At 32.7% G+C, this 21,406-nt stretch overlaps 1 pseudogene; it reads right to left on the bottom strand.

Annotated features, from left to right (window-relative positions):
• Positions 1-4,747: 4,747 nt before the first annotated feature.
• LOC125861418 (AT-rich interactive domain-containing protein 6-like) lies at positions 4,748-13,341 on the bottom strand (annotated as a pseudogene).
• Between the last annotated feature and the right edge of the window lie 8,065 nt (positions 13,342-21,406).

Raw genomic sequence — 21,406 nt, 5'->3', positions numbered from 1 at the left:
TATTTAAAAGGTACCTCCCCTTCTACATATGCCAAAGTTTCAAGGATAGTCTGCTTCAATTCTAGCTTCACTCCACTCAAGAATATAGAATTTTTTTCATTGTTGTCTTGTAAACCAGAAGCTTTAGAAAATCTCTGAAAAGCTCTTTGGAGCAAGACTTAAGGTCAGCTTTGCAGAACAACAACAAATCATCTACAAATCATATATGAACTACCCCAAGTTTCTTGCATCTTGGATGATATTTGAAGTCCTTGTTAAGTTTAATCTCTTCCAACTCTCTCTGAAGGTACTCCATGGCCAAAACAAAAAGGTAAGGGGACATTGGATATCCTTGTCTAATTCCATTTCTCCCTCGAAACAATTTTGTTAATCCCTATTGATAATCAAAGAGTAAGATACACTGGACACACATTCCATTATCCAAGTTATGAATTTAAAAGGGAAACCCAACTCAACAAGCACTTTCCTCAGGAATTCCCATTCAATGGAATCATAAGCTTTCCATAAATCAACTTTCATAGTGCATCTAGGGGACATGCCTTTGCTTGAGTACCACTTCAACACCTCATGGCTAAACAAAATATTATCTATAATGCTTCTCCCTTCAATGGAAGCAGATTGTGATGGAATAACAATCTTTCCTATGACAAGTTTAATTATATTGGTCAAGACCTTGGTGATAATATTATAGACAGTGGAACAACAAACTATAGGTCAATAGTCTTTCACTTAGGTGGGGTAGCAATCTTAGGCACACGTGTTATAGATGTACTATTGACAGCTTTCAATAACTTCCTAGTACTAAATAACTTTTTAACAACATTTATAACATCATCTTTAAGAGTAGACCAATGCTACAGGAAGAACTCCACTGGGAAACCATCAATGCCTGGGGTTTTATCCTTAGCCATCCCTTCTATTGTCTCAATTATCTCTTTGTCTGTGACTGGAACTATTAGAGCACATCTTTGTTGATAGGATAGACAATGACCCTTTCTTATGACCTCTACATTTGGACTTGGAAGGTCTTCAGTTGCTGTACCCGCAAGGCTAGAGAAGAAGGAGATGAATTCCTCCTCCACAAGAGTAGGTTCCTGCAATTTAACCCAATTAGCATTGTAAGTAGAATTAATAGCATTTCTACTAATCCTTCTCTTTATTTGGGCATGGAAATAATTGGTGTTTGCCTCTCTACCAACTATCCGATTTACTCTAGATTTCTGTTTGAGAACATGTTCCTCCACTTCACTCCATTTCCTAATTTCATTTAGTACCATTTGTTCCTGCTCAAGCAAGTCAGTGTTGAGAGGTTGTGCTGCAAGTTGACTCTGGATCACCTCTAGACTCTATCTAACATGTTGTATTTTTACGGTATAGGATGCCATATAGGCATTGAGATCTTTCAAACCTATTTTTAGAGCTTTAAGCGTGCTCCACAACTGAAACATTCTTGTACCAGCAACCTTCCCACTCAAAACGACTGATAATATTCTGGAGAAATCAGGATAATCCAAAATAGTTTTAAACAATCTAAAAGGTTTTGGTCTTGATGGAGGTCTTGTATTCACCTGAATGACAATTAGGGAGTGATCAGATACTCCTGGATTCAAGAACTTTGCTTCTATGTGTCCATAATCCATTATCCACTGAAATTTCCCAGAACCCAATCAATTTTGGAATAAACTCGATTAACATGATGTTGTTTATTACAGAAAGTGAAGTTCCATCCTATTTGCTTTAGTGTTGTAAGTTGCAGAGTATCAATACAATCTTTGAAAGGTTGTGTCTCTTCTGGCATAACAGGGGAGCCTAACCTGTCATCAGTAGTTAAAACATTGTCGAAATCTCCACTTAGCAACGAAGCCTATTAAATAGTGCCCCCAATCTCTCCATAGGTCCTCTCTTTGCTGACTTTCGTTCTTGGCATAAACAACAGTAAAGTAGGCTGAGAAGGGACTAGTTGTGTCTGAAATTTTACAGTGGGTGAATTGCTCAAGAAAAATCAATGTTTGTACTTGTATAAGATCTTTCCATAGTAACCGGACTCTACCATTATAATCCATAGGATAGTTTAGACAATGCTTCCAATTAGGCACCATCTCTACAAAATATTCCCAGCTCTGTGAACTTTTACTCTAGTTTCAACAACTCCCATAACATCTACCTCATTCTTCTTCAGAAAAAGTCTAAGCTCTGTCTTATTTAAGGTCTGGTTATGCCCTCTTATGTTCCATGTCGAGATGATCATTAAGGGTTGTAAGTGCCCTCAGGATCTCCAGCTTCCTCGAGAACGTTATAACTATTTGTGATTTGTACTCTTGCCAGCACTTGTATCGAATTAGGAGTAATACGTTGTCCTGAGCTTGCAGGATCAGAATTACCCCCTTTCCCTTCCTCCCTGTCTGGTTTGCTAGTAACTGCCCTCCTCTGTACAATTTCCCCCTTAGCCTTCCAGTCGTATCTTGGTTGTGGAGCTTTTTGTCTTTTGTTTCTGCGTTTCTTCTTCTTAACTTCTTGAAATTGAGGTTCTTCTTTCTTTTCCTCAGCTTGCTTTCCATCAACCTTAGTCCAACATGCTTCAGCACAATGCCCAAATTTCATACATTCAGCGCAAAACTTCAGACGCCAATCATATCCCACAGCCTACTGGGAAGGATCCTATTGGCGTCACGATTTCTATGGAATCCAACAGAGGTTGTGATACATATGTTACAACAAGAACTCTGGCGTACGAAATTCTAGCCATTGTAGCAGTAAAGCTATCAGTGTAGAGAGGTTTCCCTATTGCACTCCCAACCTCGCTCAAAACTTCACTAGACCAATACCCTACCAGTAGCCCTGGAAAAGTAATCCACAAGGGTATAATAGTGATACAATCAGGATTGAATTCAAAATCTATATCCTAGTTCTGCAGCACAAAGGGTTTGTTGAAATACGTATAAGGACGATCTTGCATTACGATGTCTCATTCTTCAACAGTGTCGAATCTGAAAAGAAAGTATCCCTCATCATGTAACAAGATCTGTTGTTTTTTCACGTACTTCTAATTGTGCACCACAAAATTTTCCATTGTTTTCATATATGGGGTATCATCGATAACATAGCCAATTAGGGTTGACTTCCAGTAATCTACTTGTTCTATTAAGTCTTCTTGTTCAATACTCACATAAATTTTTCCTTCCTTAGAGCTAGGTGGTACATAAGATAACACTTTACCTTGCTTCACCTCCATGTTGCCCTCATAAGCCAGCTTCTCCAGCAATGTTGGCTGACTTGAGGAGTCCTCTTCCGAACATTGTAGCCTTCGAGCTACTTGGAATGAACAAGTTTCATATGGCTCCAGTTGAACTGACCTAGAATCGGATTTATCTTCTTTTTCCTCTACATTAGTTTGAAATCGAGCTGGGAGGAAACTTCCAAATCTACTCTCTGGAATGACTAATTTTGTTTCCAACCTAAATTTCATACCAGAACTTGCCTGACTTTTCATCGTGAAATTGTTGATGGGCATTTTGTTTTGATAAGAATTAGGTTATGGAGTTGGTCTTTACTTCATCTAAATGTCGAATAAACTAATGTAGCCTTGTAGTATATGCATATATAAATATACAGAAATGAAGTTTTTAAAGTAATTATGCAGGGAAGTGGTTACCAAATTTTTGAATCAGGAAGGGCAGTAAGAGATTCAGCTGCTCGTTGTAGGCTAGGCTGGCAGGAGCAACACCTTCTTGGTTATGGTGAGTTTGTTGAGCCAATTGTAAAGGTCTACTGTTGAATCCTTGTAGAGGTCTTTGGACATTGATTTTCTTAAGTTTGATCCTGTCTATTCCCATGTACAAGTAATTGTCATGTTTTTCATCTTTTATAGAACAGGAATGCCAACAGTACGCCAAAGCGTGCAAAGAGCATAAAAAATACTGGTCAGATTATTTGTTAATTCTTTGCCAACTTGACTTCCTCATATATCCTTATCATTGAGTTGTTATCTCCTCATCATTTCCCAATATGAAGTCTAGCACTCTTCAAAACTTTGGCGCTGCTAGTTAACACTGTAACTATATCAGGATCATCATCCGAGAACTTTTGTTTTTGCTTCTACTCATACTCTTATCAAAAAGGAATAGTGACCGCAACAGTACTTCTTGTTGTATTCAAGTTCTCTTAAATCATCATATACTCTTATATATAATTATAATTAACAAAGAAATATACATTTAATATACATTTAATATATATATATATATATACACATATTGGAGGGCCAAAGACTTTCATCTTTTCAATTATAGAGAAGATTAATTAGTTTTATACAAGACATATTAAAAGGAAAAAAAGTTACAATATTTTTAGTGATATCATCAATTTTGAGTGAATAAAAGTTGAGAGCTTAACCCATTTGGATAATCCATATTTTACCCATATTTTATCCATATTTTTATGGGTTAAATATGGGCATCAACCCATATTTTAGCCATAAAAAAAATCACACACCCAACCCATTAAAATATGGACGGGTTGGGTGGGTCACCAAAATCTGGGCTCATTTTGTTGGCACTATTCATCAGATATCCATCTATCTTTGAAAAACAATCTAAGTTTCTACTGGGGGATGAAGCCGAAATACCTCATTTTCTATCTAGGCCAATTCAAAGTTTTTGACCCACAGTATCATCATCAACAACAACTAAATAGCTATGGCCAAGCATTCACAATGTTGGCCAACTTCCAATACTCCTGCATTGTCAACTCAGAGATTTTGCTGCGCAAAGGGCACATGAACATGAAGACACCCATGAAGGCTGACAACAACTTTGGTGTGAAGTTGCTCAATTCTAGCATGTAAGGTGACCACGTGAAAAAAAATTTATGTCAGGCCAACTTAAAAATGGAGAATCTTTTGATTGTTGTAGACTTCTTAGAGTGTTGTGATCAACAAATAGTAACGTAACAACGATATAGTTTTCAGATTCATTGAAGAAATATCAAGTTTTCTGCATGACAGTTTCTCTTTACAATTCCAAATATATGCAAGTAAGGCAAAGATTGAATTACTCTACCAAAGTCAAAATCAGTAAAATAAATAGCAAGGTTGTACCTTCTTGAAGCCAATAACACCCCAAAGATTTTCAAGTTGGTTTGGCTGACCGGTAATGACCAGGTGACCAGCTGGATCAGATTATACCCGTACCTATGTATACCAAGAAATAAGGGCATTAGAGCTTTGAGATGGTGTAAAAAGACAAAAACAAAAGGCAAAAGTAACACAAGTTGAAACAATTATGTTGTGGTATTATGATGCTAAATCATTATCTTTGCGGAAAAGTTTTATAGGAAAACTGAAATGACTCACTGAAATAGTAAAATACAAGTTTGTAAAAGCTAGCATATTATTTAAGTCGCTGTCATAAGTTACAACAGTGCAAACATAAAAAATAAAATATAAACACCAGATTTTTTGGAGATGCATATCTCTTTATAAAGGTTGAATAATGAACTTATACAAAAAAATATTAACACTATCTATTAGAAGGTTGTTTTGCCCTTTCAGTAAGATGAAGCTAACACTGAAACCTTAACCTTAACACAAACACCAATTGCAAAAAAGAGAAACTCAATTATTCCAAGCAATAATACAAACACATGATCATGTCCATGTTGATTATACTTTTGATAAAATAAATCATGAGAGTACACACAAGAAAACAAATTGAATGCACTTGATGGAAACAAGTAGCACGATTGGTATTATACCTCATCTAGTAAAAGCCCAGGCACCAGTGCATAGACCTCAAAGGAATCACTATGTTTGCATAAAATCATTACAAATCACATGAGAGAAATTGAATGCATAATCTAGAGGTTCTTAATTCTTTTACTTCTGAGAGGAACTTACTGTTTCACGAAATTTGATTTTCACCCAATCAGCAGAAGGTCCAACATCAACAACTTGGACATCCAACCTAGCGGATGGAAAGCAATTTATCTTTACATCCGAAATGGAGGAACCAAAAATAGAGAGAGATAGAGAAATACTACTCAAGTTCCTAGAACTTCTTTTTCTTTTTGGTGATAAAAATTGCTGGTGTACAATTTGAAGGTCCTGGTATTCAAATTTCTTACAATAGTAAGTGTTTTCTATCCTGTAGTAAGCCTATTCACTACGAAGTTGATCTTGAGAAGAATAATAAGCTAGAGAGATCAAAAGTTAGAGAATGCATGTGAGCGATGTCCTTAACCTGATGGTTCCTAATCGCATTGATTGTCGAATTCTATTTTAAGGAAGTTGATTTTGCCTGTAGAATGCAACCCAAAAGAGTAGATACACCGCTTGCTCCAAGATAACAAACTATAAATGGCATTGTATAAAAAAGTGGATAACCTACACAATAATTACTCTACAACACCCACAAGGGTGACTGAGTTAGTTGAGCAGGGGATCTCCTAAATGGGGGTCTCAGGTTCGAAACTTCCTGCGTACTTTCTCAGTTGAACTCGTCATGGGGCTTGCTAGTGCAGTTTACCTCTCATGATTGGTTTGCTGGCTATTACACTGGAGCGAGATTTACCCCGGCCCTTTGCAACGTCCAGAATCCAATATGATAAAGTTTTTAGTTTCTCTAGCACTAGAAATTCTCTATATTTTCTATTAACATGTAAGTCTAACAAGACAAACAGACTACTAGAGAGCGTCAGAGTGAAAGTAAACATACTAACATGAGTTGAAATTGAATGCAATTCAAAGACCAATCTGACAGGCGACAAAAAAACTTATTAAGATTAAACAAACAAATGCAATTTCAAATGCAGTTTCATTACCACTAGCATTTGTAATGAAACATTTTAGATTTCATCAAAATAACTTAAGATTGACTTGAGAGATAAAAATATTAGAAGAAAGGATCAAGATAAAGTACAACTTACTGCTTAGATGTTTCAGTTTATGTAGCTTTCATTGGGTGCTCCACTTCATTTTGTCCCTGGTGCTTAAGAGAACCTAAATACAACAAGAAGTTATGTTGCGGTCACTATTCATTTTTGATAGAGTATGAGTTAAAACAAAAACTAAAGTTCTCGGATGATGATCCTGATATAGTTATAGTATTAACTAACAACTACTAAAGGCCAAAGTTTTGGAGAGTGCCAGACATCATATTGGGAAATGGTGAGGAGAAAACAACTCAATGATACAGATATATGAACAAGTCCAGTTGGCAAAGAATTGACAAACAATCTTACCACTAGTATTTTAGATCTTAGCACGCTTTGGCGTATTGTAGGAACTCTTGTCCTATAAAAGATGAAAAACACCAAAATTACTTGTACATGCAATTGTCATGATCAAACTTATGAAAATCAATGCCCAAAGTTTTCTACAAGGATTCAATAACAAACCTTTACAATTGGCTCCCCAACCTCACCATAACCAAGAAGATGTTGCTCCTGCCAGCCTAGCCTACAACGAGCAGAATCTCTTACTGCCCTTCCTGATGCAGAAATTCGGTAACCACTTCCCTGCAGAATTACTTTAAATAGTTCATATTTGTATATATATATATATATATATATATATATATATATATACATGCATATACATATACATATACATATACTACAAGGCTACATTAGTTGATTCGACATTTAGATGAAGTAAAGACCAACTCCATAACTTAATTCTTATCAAAACAAAATGCCCAACTTCAGTAAATAATCAAATCATAATAGTAAAGTTCATCAAAATCTTTCTTCTAAATAAAATTTGGTTTTGTTTCATTCAACTTTTTTATTGTACATTTAAATATGATGGTCCAATCTGACAATCCTTCAAACACTTTACTAGAGGCTCAGACTGGGAGATTGAGGTCTTTGACAATAATGCGACCAGCGAGAGCATTGAACTGCAAAGAGACAGCCATGAGGTGTTCACCCACCAACTCCCTCTACAAGTAACCTCCTTTAGGAGGGACATACCAGCATATATTGATACAACATACCAGTATCATTTCTAGTCCAACCCCACTTCCATCAAGGACTTTAATATATGACTGTCCCATCACCATATGGCAAACTAGTGCTACCAAGCTAGGCTGTATTTTTATCATTCATGTAGTTGATAAAGTCTTTCCCTAGTAGCCCTTACCCCAAAGTAAGGCCATACTAATTCCTGTCGAAGTCAACTAAAGAAGGATCCATGATCAACTTTCAAAATCTGAGCGAAGTCGAAATACGTCGATGATTCTAACTACTTAGGGTATAGCCTTCCCCATATATCAATTAAAAGGTGTACAATATACAACATATGTGTATATACATCATATAACAACAATGTAAACACAACGTTACCTCATTGTCAACACTCGAAAAACCAGGAGGAGGAACAATAGGATGTTGAAGCTCTCTGTTTTGTGTCCTATGCCTTTCGTATTGGAGAAGTATCTAATAGACAGAGAAATCATGAGAAAATAGAATGTACAGATACAAAAAGTAAGAGACAGATAACTTTTTAGAACAAATTCTATTCAAAATCACCATATAAGTATAGATGCATGGAGATGAAGTTCTTTATTAGACTTAAACATCTAAGTTTGGCATTTCAAAATGTGGAAAGCTAAGGCATTAAACATCCAAGTTTGGCATTTCAGAATGACCTGCTGCCATCTCACAGTCATATAACCTACTTTAAAAAAAAAGAAAAGCAGAACCACGAAAATGAAAAGAAGCAACCACAAACCATTCAAGTGACTTTATAGGCGACAAAAGACGGGCTATTAGTAAAAGTTTTCTAAGTTAATACTTCACAAAGAACCCACCAATTTTTTTGATAAGGTTAAATAATTTGTTAATGATCGAGAAAAATCCTCTATACAAGGCGTATACCAAGAAATAGAGAATCTATACAAAAATATGGTCCTCTACAAAAGTCATTCAATCCTCCATACAAGCGAGGACCTCATAGGTGAACCAAATAAAAAACTAGAGATAAAACGTTAATCCTTACATTTACAAAATCAATTTCTATCCCTTCAAACACTCTCTCCCTCTCCTTCCATAAAACCCATATAAAAGATAACATCGCAAACCACCTACCCACTAACAAGGCGACATAATTTAGGTCCCATAAACTTACCTTATACCAAATATTAGCAGCATGGTAAACAATAGTCAAAATATGCTAATAACTATCAAGGGAAGAGGACTTCAGGTTATTACCTTCTCATAGAAGCTGCGGAATGTCCAAGAAACAGTAGTGCAAGTCCTGAGAAGAAGATTATCAAAGCCCCAAAAAAAGCATTCAAAGAAAGTCGTATAATAGTAGATAAAAGGCATTGGTTTTGTCTTATATATTCAGTCGATTATCATTCTAGTAAGTTCTTATCTTATTTGAGCATTAAAAGATATCTTGCTCAATACAACCCCATTCTTTATCTTGGAGACAGTAGACATCGACACTCATTTCACATTGAGCAAATCTAGCATAAGAAAGCATCTCATCAGTATCTCATAAAGTTTAGACTCCCTATTCAGAAACATCCGTAAAAATTTTAGGCTTCAGGTCCCTGCGTGCTTAACTCCAGAACCAATTTCCACCACTCAGATATGTGTATAAGATCCCTGGTCCTCTATATTTGATCAAGACCTAATAGAAAGAAAGATGCAACATTCCTTGGGTATTTTGTTGTTTGTTAATGTGGTGTATGTTTCTTAACACTTATAGCCTATGTTGCTCGAACTCGGTGCGGGTGTCTAATACGGGTGCAAATCTTGATGTTGGATCCTTCATGATCTAATTTTTAAGATTTGGGAATATGGATCCATGTAAGGATTTGGGTGCGGGGATTCGCCTAAAACTAATTAAAATATCTAAAAGAAGAGTTAGAAAACCTAAATTATGAGATATTATGGGAGAACTTGAGGAGAATCTGGAAGGAGATTAATGGAAAATGAGTGACATAGAAATTTCTAGATAAAATGTATTTCATTTTCTTCAATTTCACCTTAGCTTTTGTATTGATTACTGACAATCATTAAAACTGTCCACACTTACCCCATTGATTTTGGTCAAAGCACCCAAATTTTGATGACCAAATTGGACATGGATCCCACACCCATGTCGTGTCAACACGGGCGTCGAATCCAAAGTGAAGAGTCTGAGCAACTTAGCTTATAGCTTGATGTTCGAATCTATGTTGTTATTTTTGCAAAAAGAACTTCATGTTTTCTTCGTATTTTCAATTTTAGTAGTTTTAATACTCTCTCCACTATAAAAAGAATGCCTCTTTCAAAAGTTACCAAGTTCAAAGAAAAGAATGCCTCTTCCCTTTTTTGGTAATTCATAATTTCAACGTGTCACAAGTAGAGTCCGAGCAACTAAGCTTATAGCTTGATGTTGGAATCTATGTTGTTATTTTTTCAAAAGTACTTCATGATTTCTTCGTATTTTAATTCCCACATCGGAAGAGGAATGGGAAATTAGACTCCTTATATGGACTTGGACAAACCTCCCCTCATGAGCTAGCTTTTGAGGTTGAGGTAGACTCAAGTGTCCTATCTTTATATTGTATTAGAGTTAGACTCATCCAGTTTGTTGTTCACCGATTTTGGGTCCCCATTTATAACGGTTCACGCTCTAGTTGAGGTCTGGGCGTACGGGGGAATGTTAAGAAATCTCACATCGGAACAGAGATGAGAAATTGGACTCTTTATATGGAAATGGACAAACCACCGCTCATGAGATGGGGTTCAGTTGCATCCAGGTGCCATATCTTTACAGTAATTACCATTCATTTGATAACCTTTTTAGTAGATGAAATCATAAAACTATACGATTCATTAGAAAAAGGCAATTGTTGCTCTTTTCTATATAACAAGATTATGTTTCTCGTTAGATTTCTTCGGGACATTTCCCAGTAAGCGATTTATATGAATCATTATTTTTCCTTTCATGGAGTTTATCCCTAGTTTATATAAATCTATATTTCAAAAAAAATTGTTATAATTTAAAGTAAAATAACTGGACCAAGTGCTATTTTAATCCAAGGCAACAAGATTCAAAAAAATTATTTACTTTCTTAAAGTCTATGTCAAGTCAAAACCAGACAAACATTTGAAACAACGGGAGTAGTTATTAAAGTTGTATACAGTTCATGAACAATTGTTCTTCTACCACCTTCTAATATACTGTTATAGCAACCAAGCATCTTATTCCTCTCACATGCACCCAAAATATATCGTAACATTTCACATCCAAAACAATGACAGACAACATCTCCCTTACATAGTAAATATTAGGGAAGTTGATGCTTGACAAGTAAAGGAGAAATATTCATATAAAGTTGCCAGAAAAACATAAATAACCAGGCCCAACTAAATGCTCACTTGGAGGGATTAATGGAGTCTCCCACTTGCCACCACAACTTGTATCTAGTTACCTATAGAGATAAAGTAGCTTAATAGTAAACCATCAAAAGTATGTGGGAATAACATAAAATTCATCTCAAAGACTCATAGCATAGTGCATCATTAATTAATCAACCTAGTAACAGAAGAAAATACACAACCACCGCTTGTATTTTTTAATTATACTATAAACTACAAAGCTACATTGCTTATTTCTTAAAAATAAATTAAGAATACCCTCTCTAACAACTCGAGGTTCACACTGTGATATTTGGAAAGAGAAACATAACCCTCCAGGGATTCTTTACACACGGTTGTGTGAACAAGCAGCAAAAAGCCTTTAACAAAAATGACCACATAAAATCATGGTTAATCCAGACACAATTCCTCGACTTAGTGCAGTTGATTGTTGACCCACTGATTCTGATTAGCTGAGGACATTTTGGGTAAGTGGCTAATATCCTCTGTAGTTCTTGATTCAATTAATATAGTCAAACATCTCCGCAATTCATTTTAGAAGGATTCCTTCAAACTATAATTGGAATTGGATTAAATTAACTCAATCGAAAATCAGGCCTTGCCACCATACGTCAATCAGATTGTACTTTCAGCTAAATTAAATAAATTATATGGTATATTCAACTAGACTAAAGTAAATCTATTAATTGAGGAATATGCTTGCGAAAACTACTAAGAGACCATGAGAATTAAGCACTGAAATGATCAAAGGAACATGAGCGCAACAAAAAAGGAAGAGAAGATAGAATAAAGAATAGAAGAAAAGGATTGCACAACATGAACCAACATTAAGCGAAAAAGTCCTCAGGAAAAATTAAAAAGTAAATTCAGATCCAATTTTTTTTTTAAAAAAAAAAGTTAATTTGCAAAGCAGATGTGAAAAGGAAAATATAATAACCTATACCGAGTCCAAATAGTATAAATTCTCACTTTACAGTATAATCAAGACTTAGTCACATTGACTGTACAACAACCTGGTAAGATCTATAATGTTGTAGTATAAATTAGAACTGATTAAATACATGTGAAGAATAAAAGGCTTACCCGATCATAGCCATCTAATCTGATCACAGATCTCCATAACCTAGCACAAAGAACATGACAAGATTTAATATGTATCAGGAACAAGATGAAAATAAAAATGCTTAATGATAAAACCATGATACACTTACTTTAAGCAGTTAAGCTGATGACCATAAAACCTAGGTGGTTTAAATTTCATTGCCTTCTCCCGGTAAAACGTTCCTTATTTTCCTAAAAAGGTAGGTTGATCCTCAGGGGAGCCTTCATCATTCTAATAATCAGCCATCTAAAATTTGAAACGAATGATCATTCTGAAAAAGTAAATGATCATTTTTAATAGGGAAATTTGAAACGAATGATCATTTTGCAATGGTATATTAGAGTATGTACCATTGCAAAAATAATCTCACATGCCTCCCCACTATGATCTCCAGCATTTGCAGTTGAAGGATTGATCAGAAACATTGGACTAGCTGGTTCTGGCATTTTTCCAATTGAAGAATCAGTAACTTCGAGTTTCACTTTTGGAAACTTGCACGACCTAGCATCACCATCAGTGGTAACAGTTGTAGGGTTTGCTTCCATTTGAGGGTCCTCATAGATCATTTTCTTACTCTGGTGAACTTCATTCACTTCTCCTTCATCAATATTATGTACTTCATCATCAGTCAACTACAAATAGCCACTTACCATATCATCCGTTCCAGCATCAATAGTAGGTGTTTTGTTCTCTAGCACCACAATGTCGTGTGCCTCTGGCTGACTCTTAGAGTTGAGCTGGTTCTCAGCATTGCCTTTGCCAGTCTTACCGTTTTCGTACTTGATCGGTAACTCATTAGACACAAGGACATCACTAGCAAGGACATTCTTTTTAGCATCCAGTATCTCTACATCACCCTTATCCATTCTGACAACTAGTCACAGGGAACATATCATATGTACCAAATTTCGGCATTCTAATACTCAACTCCTTAAGAAAAAGCACTCAAAAGTAAAAGGAAAGGGAAGAAATAACTTCCAAAAAAACTTATATGCATCACTCATTCCACTAGTTATATGATTATCTACAAATTTCATACCTTTATTTCAAAATTCACGAATAAATTAACTTGAAAAACATAAAAAAGTGGTTTTCACCTTTTTCACTCCAAATCACTCGCAAAGACTCAAAAGTACCTTTTTTTGTCAAATCACTCCATTTTCATGGCCAAACTCCCTTATACATAAAATCTATTAGCAAAAGCATGCATTCCTCCACACAAAAAAACCCTAACCCTAGTTCATCAAAACAAAATTGAGGATACAAAAACAAACAAAAAAAATTGTTTTTCATTCCTGTTTGTTAACTTCAAAAAGAATTAAAACAAAAAAGGTCCTCCCACCGACCAATTCACCGGAAAAAAACATCAAAACTTCATCCACATCTCAAATGTGTTTATTTTTATCATTTTTTTCAAAATGAGAGCAACGTTCAACAAATAAACAAGTAATGCCGGTGAGTAAAAAAAACTTAGAGGAATCCATCAAATTTAGCAACAGGTAGGAATCTGCAAACGAAATCGGAGGTTGATGAAGCAAAGTAGCTTAACAAAGAAGGAAACGATTGTGAGCTTAACCCTCTAATGGCGGCTTTTGCTTCTTCAAATATTTTTGGCACTAAGTAACTGAAGAGTGTGAGTAGGATATGAGTTAATTCTTTTGTCTTTATGTGAGACTTTTTGAGAAAATGACTAAAATGGTACTTAATTTACTAGTAATGTTTTCTTTTGGTCTTTTTAATATATTTTAGGAATAGTTTCAATTATATATAATAAATTAGTAATTATTTTAATACAATATAGTCAAATAATTAAAAATCATTGAAAGTATACATTGACTATATGTATAATATGGTTTGTTAAAAGTCATATAAAGTATATAATGAGTACTGGCTATTTTATATAGAGTATCTATACATGACGATATACTCAAAAAGCTAAATATGGCTTAATTATATATGAAGTATGCATTGGCTATACAGGAAGTATACATTGATTATTCAATCTCGATTAGCTCGAAATCACCTTTAAATAGTATCAAAATTTAGATGTGAATTTTTCTCGATATTTTGAGTCTTTTGATATATAATTCACTTGAAGTGATTCACGTTTGTGGTACATCAAATTTTAAAGAAAAAAAAATAGAGAAGAAGAAGTAATGGATGGGGTGGGTTGAGCTTAACCCGCAATTTTTTTAATCCACCCCGCATAATAACTTTTTTCATTTTCAACCCGTTCCGCATAATTTTTCAAATATTTTCTTTTTTTCTAGTTAAGTTCGATACTAAAAATTAAATTCATAAAAATAAATTCATTTATCATTAAGTAGTATTAATTTAATAGGATAGTGACTTAAAATTCTATTTTTTAGAGGTCAACTAGGAAACATGTAAGAAATTGTATTATTTTTTATTGAACCATTTTCTTTTACTATCTTGAATATTTTAGTAGCTTTAATGAGATTATTTTAATAAATAATGCTCGATCACTCTTATAACATGTAAAAAGATAAAATTAAATTTAAACCCACATAAAATCACATTTACTCGCAACCCGCTCCACACCGTATTAATTCTTAAAAAATCCAAAACAACCTTCCCCACATCCCACCCGCCCCCGCTCACATAGGCTTAAACCCACCCCACTTGCATTTGCCCTGCCTCATTGTGATCCCTAAGGAGGAGGAAGAAATAAGGAAAAGAAGTAATTAATGGCAAAATAGGAAGAAAGAAAAAGAAGATTAGAATCCTTTATTGGTGAACTAGGAAGGCAGAAGAAGAAGTTTTGGATAATTTTAGTAATTTTTAAAACTTGACTAAAATTTTGGTAATGGAAATAGTTAAATTGTCATTTCTTATAATTTTTCATATATTTTACTTGATCGAAATCATTCTTAATAACAAAAGGTGTTCATTTCGGTTGTTTATCCTCAACCTTAAAAAATTATCAAATAAAAAGGGAGAGACTATCTAATTACACAACACTCCTACAATATTTATTAATGGAAAACCTACATAAATGGTCATAAAACTCAAAACAATTACATGTTCATACCCTCAATTCAAAGTAATTCAAGAAATAAACATTCTCTCAAAAAAAAAAATTACAACCCATACCCCCAATTCATTAAGGCTAATAATTTTCGCTTAACTGATACTAAATTAGTATCATATATTGTATTGATATGATTAAGGCGGATAATTTTGCTTAACTGATACTAAAATATATATATATATGTGTATATATATATTGTATTGGTACTAAATCATATATATGTATATTGTTGTGGTATCATTAAGGTTTCTTATTCAGAAATTACTCATTAGTCAATGGTACTATAAGAGTATATGTATATTGATGTGGTATCATCAAGGCTTCTTGTTTAGAAATTACTCATTAATCAATAATATTATAAGAGTAGATGTATATTGTTGTGATATCATTAAAGTTTCATGTTCAAAAACTATTCATTAGTTAATGATATTATAAGAATATAGATATATTGTTGTGGTATCATTAAGGTTTCTTGTTTAGTAATTACTCATGAGTCAATGATACTATAATAGTATCATTAACTAATGAGTAATTTTTGAACAAGAAACCTTAATGATACCAAGAAAGTATATATATATTGATTTAGTATCAATTAAGCGAAATTATCAGCGTTAATGATACCAATACAATATATGATACTGATTTAGGGTGTGTTTTGGTATGAAGGAAAATATTTTCCATGGAAAATGTTTTCTTGCAAATAAGTGGATTTTAACTTATTTTCTCATGTTTAGTTGGTGAATAGAAAATATTTTCTGGAAAATACTTTTTAATGTTTGGTTGGTGAATGAAAAGTATTTTTCAGAAAATATCTTTTATTTTTTGCTTGAGACTAAAAGATACTATTTAGGAAACTAATTTTTGATTCGAAAATCAACCCCGATAATTGATCTAGGACCCGATCCCGACACCCAAACTAGGACAAGACACTGATAACCATTCAAAAATCCGACCCTGAGATTTGACCTAGGACCTGACCAAACTTTTGACCCAGGAATTTTTTTTTCAAAATTCATTTTAAAAAATAATTGACGGGGTCGCGGAGGGGGGGGGGGGGGGCTGCTGGAGGGTAGCATAAAAATGAAATTTATTAAAATTTGAAATATTTTGCAAAAGCAATTTTAAAAAATAATAATAATTTGAGGGGGCTGCCTGGTGGGGGTTGCGCGGGGAGGGGGAAGGGGTGGGGGTTGAAATACTTCCCAAAAACATTTTTTTCTTTAAATTTGTTTTTGACAGAATGGCCTGGGTGGGGTGGGGGTAGGGGGTGGCGTTAAAATGGAAAAAAAATTAAATTTGAAATATTTTCCAAAAATAATAATTTGTTTTAAAAAAATTTGACGGGGATGTCCTAAGGGTTGTGGCGGCAAAGGGGTTAGGGGTGGCATTTATTTTAAATATTCTTCAAAAATAACTTTTTTTAAAAAAATAAAAATTGATGGGGGTGGGGGGTCGTAAAAAATAAAAAAAATTAAATTTGAAATATTTCCCAATTTTTTTTAAAAAAAAAAACAATTGACGGGGGTGGTGTAAAAAACAAATTGAAATATTTTTCAAAGATAATTTTAATTTTTTTTATATATTTGTTTTGAAGGGGGGGGGGGGGGTAGGCTGGTGGTAGGGATAAAAATATATTTGAAATTTTAAAAAATTAAAAAATTTAATTTTTTTAAATTTATTTTTGAATGGGTAGGTTTGGGTACGGGGTATGGATAAGGTAAGAAAAAAAAATTAAAGGATGAAGTAGAGTTTTGGAAAATGTTATCCTCAATTTTGGAAGGGAAGTCATTTTCCTTAATTTTAAGGAAAATGAGTTGATTTGGAAAAATATTTTCCAAACATTTAAGCCAACCAAGCATGGGAAAATTAAAACACATTTTCCAGAAAATGTTTTCCTCCATACCAAACACACTCTTAGTATCAGCTAAGAGAAATTAGTTTGGGGGGGGGGGGGGGGTATATAGTGTAATTATTTAGTGGGGTATATGTTTGTAATTATTTTATTTTTATGGGTATTTTCTTAGTTTCCCCTTTATCAATTGTCTCTATATTTTGTAATAATTATATTTTATCTCCCTAATTAATAATTTCATATCACATTTCAAGTAGATACACCTAGATACATATTTTTTGCTACAAGATATACTGAAATAGGGAGAGAGGCAAGCACGAACATGAAGGAGGCGATTCTATATATCTCAAATACATGTGAATCACACTAGATACATGTATTTGGTGTGATTCCCATATAATTAGGATACCGATACGTGAGCGAGATAGAGAATGACGAGTGAGCTGTGTGGGAGGCGAGAGAGTGAGCCAGATTTGTCTATGTATACTAGATACATGTGAATCCACTTTGATACATTATATCTAGACTAAATTACACCTAAATTTGAGTTCATATATCATGACATACATATTTCTAGACGTATCTTGTCGCACCAAAATCTAGTAGGATTCATAATATTGCAAACTAACAGGCATCTAAGTACTTAGTTTCTAAACTAATAGAATTTTTGTAAATTACCCAATAAAATGTGTTAATTTTAACTGTGGACCCCATGTGGCTAACCAAATCAACTATTATTATCTTTTTTTTTTTATTTTCAAAGAAAGAACTTCATGTAATATAACATCTTTGTCTCTACTTTCTCTAACAAAATTTATTATTTTCTAGTACTTAAAACAAAAATGGGCTTTACTTATAAGGCTAGTGGAATAATATTTTAGAAAAGTGAACATAGTAAATTTTGTTGGAGAAAGCAGAGAAAATAGTGTTAGATTTTATGGTGTTCTTTCTTTTGAGCTAACAAAGAACACAACAATGATGAACTTTGTTAGTCACATAGGGTCCCTAATTAAATTTAACATTATTTTATTTGATAAATCTATGAGGTTTGTATACATCTGATTTTTGGAAACAATGACCACATTAATTGCATAAATTAATTATCTGAATGAATAAAAAATTCTTGAAATCGTCCATCATTCATTCAATAATAGATGAGTCAAACTCTTAACGATAATATAGAATGAGTCTTTTCTCAAAGTTTGATGGCATATTTGATTCCTTTTCCTTTAAAATGATTTAATTTGATGGCGCGACTAAATGATAATTGACCACGTATAGAAATGGTTTTGCAAAATTGAAATTGTTTTTCCTTAACAAATAATGACATGTATGATCTTTCTCTCAAACAGAAATGACATAGATGAGCCAAACTTTTAACAGATGATATAGATAATCCTATTATCAAATTTGATAATAAATTTGAGTTTTTTTTCCTTATTTGATTCACCTGCTACCCATATTTACTTGTTCAATTTTGATTTGACACACCAATTAAGAAAAATAATAACCCACATAGTGAGTTTACCATTTTACCCCTATTAATTGATAGAATTTCAAATCAATTTACTCATTAAAAGATTTTCTACTTTTTCCAAAAACATTAACTATCTAAATAAATTGAGGGTAAATAGATTTAAAAATATGGTCTTTTTTTTTATTTGTAAAAAATAATAAATTAAAAGGAATAAATAAAAAGCCAATATTGGACAAATTAAAAAAGACAAAAGGAGAGTAATAAAAATAATTATCACATTAACTGCATAAATTAATTAAGTGAATGGAGGAATGAAACAAACTTTGAATTTTGCTATATTCTGATTTTAATATTAGCTTTTCTCATCTTTTAGTTTATACCCAAATAAAGTACGTACTGCAAACTTCAATAGTTAAAAAATAATTTTTATCCTATTATAGCACAATTTATTGTATTAATAAAATAATTGGACAATTGACATGAACATCAACATAAATGGTTTGATAGATTTTGTCTCTCTTATTAGCAAGCCCAAGAATGTGATTTTGCAAATGAATGTACATAGTGTGAAGTATATTATGTATGTATGGATGTGAATCGGACAATTCGATTTGATTTTGAAGTTTATTTGTTATTGATTTTGTAAATATGCTAAATAGTTATAGAATTATTAAGATATTAACTTATCGATTATTGACTGTTATCGGTTCGATTATCAATTTAATCATTAAGATTTGACACAAAAAAATAATAATTGAAAATCACTTAGAAACAAGTTGACAAAAATGAACCATGCTTATGACTTGACCGTTTTATCTTTGCTCAAAAGCAAACATTGACACATTTTAGAATAATCGAGAGTTTGAGACAGCCAGAAATAAAAGTATGAAACTAATCCCTAAGTCAAGAACTTTATATACCGAATGACATAAATATAGTGGGGGTGTGAATGTAAAAGAGTATATGTTTGTAATCGTTTTGCTTTTATGGGGTATTTTCTTAGTTCCCCCTTATCATCCTTAGCATTAGTTATTTCAATTTTTTTCCACGACTTAATATTAAACATCAATTAATCACTAGAGAGAATACATACAAAAAAACAACCTATATTTAGCAGCACAACTTATTTTAGCATTTAAAAAGGTATTTAAATGCCCGTATAAAAGTGTTAAAAGTAAGTCATGCTGCTAAATTTAGGATTTTTTATTATTATTATTTTCTCTAATAACTATTACTATGAACTTTCTACATGTGTGGCCATAGTTGAGCCATATTAATTCAAATTCCAACATGTGAATAAAAGTGCACGAAGGGAGTAATATAAACCATACAATAGTGTACTTTAGAATTAAATGCATACAATATGAAATTGGGCCAATGCAAAATTTCAGGGTAGGTGAAGAATACGAATATGGAAAATTTCAGGGTAGGTGAAGAATACTAATATGGAAAATTTCAGGGTAGGTAAATAATTATTATTTCGATCCGTCTAAATTTAATCTAATTAGTATCGCACAACGCTCACTAAAGTAAAATTTGGTGGAACCAATAACTTTTGCTAGATAATAACAATAATAAATATATCAAGTAGTGCAAATGTTGTCTGAAATATTTCTTTCATTTATTTTTACTTTTCTACTTTAGATTTTGTATGTTTCTTAAAAAATAATGATTATATATGTGTATTTTATCGTAATACTTATATTAATTAATTGATATATGTATCTTTAGATTTTAAGAAATAATTTGGAGAAAAATAATTAATATTAAGGATAAATATGAAAACAATAGTTTTTTCTTGACATGTAAAAAAAATATATATATATATATTTAATATAATAAATAAATAAAAATGAACGAATAATAAAAAATAAAATAAGAATTCACTAAATTTACAATAAATAATAAGTCTGGACTAATAATTTACAATAAGTTCAAGGTGATTGTTTTTTAAGATTAAACTCACCAACAATAACAAATAACAATAACATATCCCATGTAAGCAGACTACCCCTACCTCATATAAACAAAAAAAAAAGGTTATTATCAAAAAACCTTTGATTCTAATAATTTATCTTAACCCGTTCAATGATGCGATGACAAAGAGAGAAAGGGGGGATTTTCTTAGAATATATATATATATATATATATATATATATATATATATACTAGTAAAATTATCCGCGCGTCGCGTGGAAAGTTTATATAAAAAAATTCATAAAATAATACTTAAAACCTATCGGTCATTAATACTAAAACATTATATTATCTTACATACAAGATTACGTAGTAACAAACATTAATAATGTAAAGGGAAATGATAATTATATAAAATCTTATCATTTATCCTTCGATTAATCATCATTAATTTGATTTTATAACTTATTCTTTTGTTTCCAGGAAGTGTTACTAGTTGGGGTTTTTGGGGAATCAAATGAACATCAACTTGAGATATTCAGTTTTCTAATAGATAAATAATCGTTGGTGAAGGGATAAATAAATTTTAAGAGGTTGAAAAAAGTTCACAAATAATCTAATTCTAATGTGTAG

This window comes from Solanum stenotomum, chromosome 4 (genome assembly GCF_019186545.1).
Source record: "Solanum stenotomum isolate F172 chromosome 4, ASM1918654v1, whole genome shotgun sequence".
NCBI lineage: Eukaryota > Viridiplantae > Streptophyta > Magnoliopsida > Solanales > Solanaceae > Solanum > Solanum stenotomum.
Note: the sequence above shows the minus strand (reverse complement) of the source record. Positions and strands in the feature narration are given on the sequence as shown.